Genomic DNA, 9,395 nt, shown 5'->3' with positions numbered 1-9,395 from the left:
TCGGTTAAACCTTTATGCGCAGTATCCTCAGTATATGGCAATGAAAATCCATAACAAGCTAAAAGGAAAGAATGTTCTGAGTATGAAGCTAGAGACACTGAAAACAAAGCTATGTGATATACTTGTCAAACGCTGCTACTACACTGTTGAGGAGTTCATGAAGGATGAACTGAACATTTGAGCAGGATAAATTTACATATAGTCTTGTGTGTAAATGTAGCTGTCCTTCACAAAAGGGAGGAAAGAAAAATAAAAGTTTATATTAATGTTAAAATTCTTTGTACCAATTAGGCCTAAGTTGTGTTATCCATTTTTTGACGTGTCTCCTGTACACTAATCATATGATTAGAAATTGTATGTTATGAGACAAATAAAACACTATTCACTATGCCTTTTATCACTGCCATCTGCAATATGGCATTCTTTTATGGGGTAACTTCCCAGGAGCCAAAAAAATTTTCACTTGGCAGAAAAAAGCAATTAGACATCATTATGGAATCACTGACAGGAAGACCTCATGTAGACCTTATTTTAAAGACTTAAAAATTCTCACAGTCCCATCTCTTTGTATATATTGTTGTCTATTAAACATAAAAGAAAACTTAAACCACTACACTGTAAGGAAATTGTTCATCAACACAATACTTGACAAACAAATATGATTGATATAAACACAACTAGGCTTAAGAAAACCCAATCTAGCTATGAATACACAGGCACAAAATTATTCAACACTTTACCCATACAGGCTCAATTGGTTTCACTGGATATTCTCAAAACTAAAACCAAAGTGTGGATGAAGGAAAATACTTTCTACAGTATAGAAGAACTTAAGAATAGTTGTAAAGATGACCTAATTTATTGATAAGTTAAGGCTTACTGTTATGTATAGAGATGGGTATAGAGCCACCTATAAGCTAATAGGGTACAACACTGCTATTTTTTTACCCTGTAATATTTTGCTATATGAAACATAATGTACAAATAGCTATAATTCTTCTGATGGCATCAATTGCATGTCAATGCTGATAAATTAAGGCTTACTGTTTTATATAGATATGGGTGTAGAGACAATTATAAGCTAATAGGGTACAACACTGCTATATTTTTACCATGTAATATTTTGTTATGTAAAACGTAATGTACAAATAGCTGTAATTCTTCTGACGACATTGATTGCATGTTAATGCTGAAAGATGGATAAAATAAATAAATAAATAAATATATTACAGGGTGTGAATATAATAGAGGGAAACATTCCACGTGGGAAAAATATATCTAAAAAGAAAGATGATGAAACTTACCAAACAAAAGCGCTGGCAGGTCGATAGGCACACAAACAAACACAAACATACACACAAAATTCTAGCTTTCGCAACCAATGGTTGCCTCGTCAGGAAAGAGGGAAGGAGAAGGAAAGACAAAAGGATATGGGTTTTAAGGGAGAGGGTAAGGAGTCATTCCAATCCCGGGAGCGGAAAGACTTACCTTAGGGGGAAAAAAGGACAGGTATACACTCGCACACACACACACATATCCATCCACACATACACAGACACAAGCAGACATTTGTAAAGGCAAAGGGTGTGATGTCATACCTGGGACTCTAACCTACACAACCACATTTGTGGTATTAAATAGTTGATTCCTCCCCTAAGGACCTCTCCTTTTAATCCTTTCAGCCCTGAATTATTTTAAAATAGAAAAAAATATGTTTGCCCTTTTTTGTGTCTATGTGGACCTATTTGCCAAAATTGAAATGTGACGTACTTAGTGTAAAAAATAAAAATTTTTCCAATAAACTGTACATTGGGTCTTGTAGGTAGTGAGGATGAGTAATAAGAAGACAATAGTTACACATTTTATAACATTATTCATTGTGAAAAATCTTTACAAAAGTAGAATTTTTACAAAATATGAGAATCTATACATAATATTAATAATTTTAATTAATGATATTATATTTACAGAACAATTAATAAATTGAACAGTTACAGAAAATAATTTTTTTAACATTCATTTCTTATGAAAAGCCATATTTTCATGTTTTAGGCAGATGTGAACATCAGTTTTGAACAAATTATTTTTGATTTCCCCTGACGTGGGGTGCTTTTACGTCTTTTGATGGAGGTTGTCTCTCTGTTCTGGATCTTCTCTCTTCAATCTGTTTTTCACTTATTCACTGCTAGGCCTACCTCTTTTCCTCTTTGAATTTGCCTATGTCTTCACAAGACCTTCAGCTACACTCATTCAAAAATGTGGTAAGGCGAATACTTTGTTATCTTGATTTTTTTTTTTTTTTTTTTTTTTTTTATTTTTTATTGCACAGTGTTTCAGATATTCTAACTACTGTTGACTAAAACAAAATCAATAGAATGTCTCAACATGCTTAGAGCCCATTTTCTGGATCTAACAAAGATTCTATACAGCCCATTCATCTGATCAAACAAGTCTACTGTACCCATTGCTTGTGTATACAGCTTAACAACTTTGGGGCACCTGATTTTTACATATTATCTTGATGATTTAACTCATTGCTCAACAAAATTTGAATGCAATACCACATTTCTGTTATCAGGCCACTTTGTCAGCACTACATTATTGTCTCTACTGACAAGCTGGTCAGAAAATCCTCTCTCCTTCTTTCTGATATCACTGTCATTTATCAAAGTTGAAGAAAAAGAGGTATTTACATGAAATGTTCCAGTAGCAAAAGTTTTTTTTTGTGTTTTAATACTTGAAGAAGATGAAGTAATTGTGTCCTTTACTTTTTATTCTGTCACACAAATGGAGAATGACGGATGCACCTAAACCAAATATTTTCTTGTTCTGTTCATCAAGCTCACCAATACTACCCTAATAAATTAGGAAATCATAAGCAACACCAGCACCAAAACCGAATTTAAGTGAACAATGTGTGTCACAGATGAAAATGTCATAAAATACATACATATTACTGGATAATGTCCCTAAAATAATTTATTAGCTAATATTTTATGCTATGAAACAAAAGAGAAATAATACATTACTTGAAAGAACGTTATAAGAGAGTAGTGGATTGAAAACAGCCATTATATCAAAGCCTACACTGCAGCATACTAGATGAAAAATTTTACCACAGATTCCTGATGTCCAGAATTTTGGCCGACATTTAATTTCATAATAGCTCAATTACGTTCATAGTCTATTTGGTTAAACTCAATCTTTACAGATGGCCCTTTCACAACATTTTCTTTCCTTCCCTTTTTTTTTTTTTTTTTTTTTTTATATTGCAGTAGTCGATATGTAAATATGACTTACCTGGAGCATTTCACGATGGGTCCACCACCTTATCTGTTTTTCAACATAGTACACTATTCCAGCAACAGAGTGCAGCAAGGAGCATGAAACTAAAAGTGACAGATGTCCAGTAAACAAGCCACTAGGCTTCAATGGTGAACAAAATCATTTACTGCTGTAAAAAGTCAATGTACAACATACTGGATGCCAGGTCTGAGAGGGTTTCAGGAACCAGTAACGCAAGTTACTGCAATAAGTAATGGTGTTTTTACATACATAAACAAAATGATAATTTTAAAGTAATTCACACAAAAGGGAAGGTAGTTTCATAGCACTGTCAAAGTGAAAAATTTGAATTGAAATTTATCTCTTTCATCTGGGAATTATTAGTGATTTCCCATGATTCTTTGCAAAAATTTCGAATTCTCACAGAGATGAAGCTTGCTCCTGTGTATTGTTTATCTTGTCATCTGAGAGAGAGCATGGAGCAACACTTTATGTTTGCACTCCTGCTTGCAACATTCATCGACATTACTAGTTATGTTTCTAGTTCCACTCCGTCACTCACCACCCACTGGCTTTCTCCAAAGAGTGGAAAGAATATCCCCCTGTTATGGTCCAGTACACATTTCTACACTCAACAGGAGCTGTATCTGAGACACAGCACAACATGGCACAACAATCCTTTCACAATGGATACACACGTAAGGTTTGTATTAGATCACTGAGGTTGGCAGCAGCTGGGCACAAAATGTGAGTGTGCTGAAGTCTGCCAACTTCCACCAATGCACTATTATGGAGCTTGTGTACATTCCTTTGTGAACAGACTATATAGTCTACTACTCCTGCCAAAAAAATGAGAGACACAACTTTTCTGTATCCAGCCAGAATATATTTAATTAACTCGGAGACATTGATTTCTTACTTACAACAGACTTGAAATATATGACCAGTTTGGTTATTTAGATAAATATGAGGATCAAATATGAAACTTTTAGAAAAAAATGTAATAGTATTGTAGCTCAACAAGAAATGCAAATAGTTTTCTCTAAACAGACTTCACCAAAAAATGTACCAATCTTTTATGGAGACTTTAACGTTGATTTTGAAACTGCAGGGCAGTGAGAGAATCTCTATTGAGTCTTACAAGCTCATTCAATCTGAAAGCTACTGTAACATGCCCCATGAGATTAAAAAACGAGACAGCTCTAGACCAGATATTTGCAAACAGTCTTTATCAGTCCAAAGTACCTGCCCATTCAGGCTATTGTGAGCAAAATCCCCTACCTTATGAATGTCCTCCCTTTTAGCTGCAACAAAAAATACATAATTAAAGTAAAAAGTTAGAGCGGCAAAAACATGAGAACCTTCAACAACATCCGAGCATCAGAAAAATAAGCTGAAGCAAATGAAGCAGATGATACAGACAAAAAGTTGTAATCCTTCTTAAATATCTTTCTCTGTTGCTTTGTTATCCCTTGACTTCTCATAGTGAAACACATTAAGTCAATTAATCTAAAAGGAAGCCATGCGTAACAAATGACATAAGGATTTCCTGCGAAAGGAAGAGAGCTCCGTTGTAGTGCATAAAATGTATCTATCTCTCTGCTCAAGACAGATAACTAAATTAAGCAGTATGTCAAAATCTTTACAGTACAAGCCTAGCAAATGGCTAATGATAGTTGTGTGGCAACATCCTCAAAAAGGCAAATGCATTTTGGAGTATCATAAGAAATGAAACATATCAACTGCCTCATGCACATGAACTATGATTCACAACAACTCCAGAGTCACTAATCCACAAGAAGTTGCAAATATATTCAACAACTACTATGGAAGTATTGTAAAGAAAGTACTACAAAGTACCAACAAACCCACACCAAATAAACAAAATAAAATAAAGACTTTGAGCCCCAACATCCTTCTGGAAAACTACTGCTGACAAAATTATACACACATCAAAAAAAGTTTTGCAGCACCCCAGTTCCCAGAACTCCTGAAGACAGACGTTGACTGTGGATATTGTATCACAGACACAGTCCCTTTGACTGTTCAGAAATGTCACTAAATCCACCCAAAGATGTAAGCAACCATGCATGAGCAGTGCCTATTAGACGGAGGGGGTCTGACAGCTGATCAGTTCCAGTCATTCCACCAGGAAGGAGGTACAAGGCTCATGTTGTCTGTAGCTCAACCATGCCTAGACCACAGTTTGATCATGTCTGCATTGTTACCTTGTGCCAGGAAGGGCTGTCAACAAGCGTAGTGTCCAGGCATCTCAGAGTGAACCAAAATGATGTTGTTCAGACGTGGAGGAGATACAGAGAGACAGGAACTGTTGATAACATGCCTCGCTCAGGCCGCTCAAGGGCTACTACTGCATTGGATGATTGCTATCTACGGATTATGGCTCAGAGGAACCCTGACAACAATGCCACCATTTTGAATAATGCTTTTCGTGCAGCTGCAGGACGTAGTGTTACGACACAAACTGTGTGCAATAGGCTGCATGATGCGCAGCTTCACTCACAATGTCCATAGTGAGGTCCGTCTTTGCAACCACAACGTCATGCAGGGTAGTACAGGTGGTCCCAAAAACACACTGAATAGACCACTCAGGACTGGCATCACATTCTCCTCACCAATGAGTGTTGCATATGCCCTCAACCAGAAAATCATCGGAGATGTGTTTGGAGGCAACTCGGTCAGGCTGAGCACCTTAGACACACTGTCCAGCGACTGCAGCAAGGTGGACGTTCCCTGATGGTTTGTGGCGGCATTATGTGGGGCCTATGTATGCCGCAGGTTGTCATGGATGGCGTCGTAACAGCTGTACCATACGTGAATGCCATCCTCTGACCGTTAGTGCAACCATATCAGCAGCATATTGGCGAGGCATTTGTCTCCATGGATGACAATTTGCGCCCCCATCATGCACACCTTATGAATGAATTCCTTCAGGATAACGATACCGGTCGACTAGAGTGGCCAGTATGTTCTCCAAACATGAACCCTACCAAACATGGCTGGGACAGATTGAAAAGGGCTGTTTATTGACAATGAGACCCTCCAACCACTCTGAGGCATCTACGCCAAATCGCCATTGACGAGTGGGACAATATGGATCAACATTGCCTTGATGAACTTGTGGATAGTATGCCACGACTAATACAGGCATGCATCAATGCAAGAGGATGTGCTACTGGGTATTAGATGTACCAGTGTGTACAGCAATCTGGACCACCACCTCTGAAGCTCTTACTGTATGGTGGTACAACATGCAATGTATGGTTTTCGTGAACAATAAAAAGGGCAGAAGTGTTGTTTATGTTGATCTCTATTCCCATTTTCTATATAGGTTCCACAACTCTCGGAACCAAGGTGATGCAAAGCTTTTTTTTGGTGTGTGTATTAAGTGCAAAGAGCCTTAAAACTAATCATCTGGCATTGATGACATCCTAAATTTTATCATAAAGAGCTGCATAAATAAAATAGCTGCCCCACTCTCAAATGTATGGAAGTGCAAAAGCCATCTCAGCCTTTAAGAAAGATGAGAAAAATAATGTGGAAAATTAAAGACCCATGTCATTGTTATTGTGTTTGGAAAACTTCTGGAGTGATTCATTTACTAAAGATTAATTAATTTGCAGGAAAGCAACCAAATTGTTTGAAGCCCAGCATGGCTTCAGCAACAATAAATCCGTGATGCAAAGTATGAACAGTCCACCTTATATGCTTTAGACCAAAAAAGCAATTTGGATCTTCCCACATTTACCAAAGACACTTGATGTCATACCCATAAAATTCTACTATGCATTAGACAAACTGCACTTCTATAGCTTCAGATGCATCCCTCTGAACTGGTTCAGCTCAGGAAACAGAAATTTACTATTAAATACAAAGATCAATGACATATCGGAACTTATTACTTTGATTATGGAGATAGTGACTAAGATGCTTCAACCAATTCTGTCCCTTCTTTACGTAAATGACTTACCATTGAACATCAGTGCCACTACCAGTACACTATTTTCGGATAATACCAGCATCCTCCTTAACAGCAGAAATGACCATGAGCCCTAAGAGGCATGGCTGAAGATATAGGTGAGTTGAGTGATTGGTTTGACAGAAATAACCTGATAATCAACCTGAAGAAACCCACCTTCCTGAACTTTCATCTGATAACAAAGAAATTTATGCCCAGTATGAAAATACATGGCTCTGATATATCCACCACATCAGAAACAAAATTTTTAGGCCTGTGAACCTCATATGGTAAACACACCTCAGCAAAGCTAGTACAGTAGTGAACTGAGTAAAGGGAGCTACATCTTACATATCCTTGCATATTGCATAAATCAAGAGATTGTTCCTACTGTTTACTATGCACAGTTTCATAGTGTAATTCAATATGGTATCATATTCTTGTGAGACTTCCCAATAGCTCAGACATTCTCCTAACTAAGAAGAGAGCTGCAAGAGTTATAAACAGTGCAAAGCCAAATGACAGCTGCAGACTTCTCTTCCAAAAATCACTCATTTACCTTTTAGCAGTCTTCACGTATTATAAATGTGTAAGTTCGTAGACAGTAACATCATGAAATTGTGGAAAAACCATGAATGTCTATGATCTTGGTACAAAACAGAAAGTGAAATTTCCATGTCCAACGAATGCATACAATTGCTAATAAAAATTGACTGTTTAAATAAGGCATTCAACTTTGCAGGAGCCCACCATAAGAAAAAAATAAATAAAAAAGTAAAATAAAGTATGATATCTGTCTTTGCTCAATAAGAAAATGAAAATCTTCTTCCTTGATCATTGCTTTTACACTGTATTTGAATTTTTGAACCAAATTTGTGCAAAGAAATATGAAATTGATTGCAGGAATGATTTTTGTAAAAGAAATAAATGTTTTGTGTGTAGATCATCTGCAACTATGACAAATGCATGCTTACTTGAAGTGTGTGTGTGTGTGTGTGTGTTGTGTGTGTGTGTGTGTGTGTGTGTGTGTGTGTGTGTGTGTGTGAGAGAGAGAGAGAGAGAGAGAGAGGCAGAGAGAGAGAGCGCGACAAGGAAAGGTGTGTGAAACTGTAATTTCCTTGTAATAAGTTATAATCTGTGACGACACCAACCAGGTCCTTGTTTTGTACAGGGTGATCATAAGTACACTTTTGCTACCCCAGAGGACCTCGACCCCCCCCCCCCCCCCCCCCCACACGCACATGAAAAACGAGTGATCATAGGACAATGAAACTTTGTGGAAACATTTGCAAGGACATGTGAAAGAGAAACTATGAATAAACCATAGAAAGAAGCACATTTTAATTTCCACAAAAGTGGGTAACATTTAACTGTAGTGTACCATGTTTGTAGTCAGTGGTATAAATGTTGCTCAAAGTGATGATCACCTGCAACTACAACTGGTGGAACTACACTCAAGAAACCATTTCACAATTGTTTGAAGCACTTTTTGAATGGTGGTCGATTGAATGTTCAGTTCTCATTACACGGCTTGTTCACTGATTGAAGGTCACAAATTGTGTCGAGTATTCTCAGCCACATCAACAGTAACTCTTCAGCAGTTTTTGGTGCAATTAGCATTTGGCTGCTCCCAGAAGCAACTCCTGAATCGCCAGTTAATTCGAACTTCTGAATCCCTTTGTTCAACCCCAGTGCAGAAAGAGAACCTCTCTGTACTCCTTAAATGCACTGACACTTGCGAAGAGCACAAGGACTATTGCTGTTGTTATGGTAAAATAGCTCAACTTGAAACTTCCTGGCAGATTAAAACTGTGTGCCCGACCGAGACTCGAACTCGGGACCTTTGCCTTTCACGGGCAAGTGCTCTACCAACTGAGCTACCGAAGCATGACTCACGCCAGGTACTCACAGCTTTACTTCTGCCAGTACCTCGTCTCCTACCTTCCAAACTTTACAGAAGCTCTCCTGCAAACCTTGCAGAACTAGCACTCCCGAAAGAAAGGATATTGCAGAGATATGGCTTAGCCACAGCCTGGGGGACGTTTCCAGAATGAGATTTTCACTCTGCAGCAGAGTGTGCGCTGATATGAAACTTCCTGGCAGATTAAAACTGTGTGCCCGACCGAGACTC

General features: G+C 37.7%; 1 non-coding gene across 1 annotated transcript; it reads right to left on the bottom strand.

Moving 5' to 3' along the window:
• Window positions 1-9,077: 9,077 nt before the first annotated feature.
• Trnas-uga lies at window positions 9,078-9,152 on the bottom strand. The gene has a single exon. It is a non-coding gene; the product is annotated as a tRNA-Ser (tRNA).
• Window positions 9,153-9,395: the final 243 nt, after the last annotated feature.

This window comes from Schistocerca americana, chromosome 7 (genome assembly GCF_021461395.2).
Source record: "Schistocerca americana isolate TAMUIC-IGC-003095 chromosome 7, iqSchAmer2.1, whole genome shotgun sequence".
Classification (NCBI taxonomy): domain Eukaryota; kingdom Metazoa; phylum Arthropoda; class Insecta; order Orthoptera; family Acrididae; genus Schistocerca; species Schistocerca americana.
The sequence above is the reverse complement of the archived record's forward strand: the minus strand, read 5'-3'. Positions and strand labels throughout refer to the sequence as shown.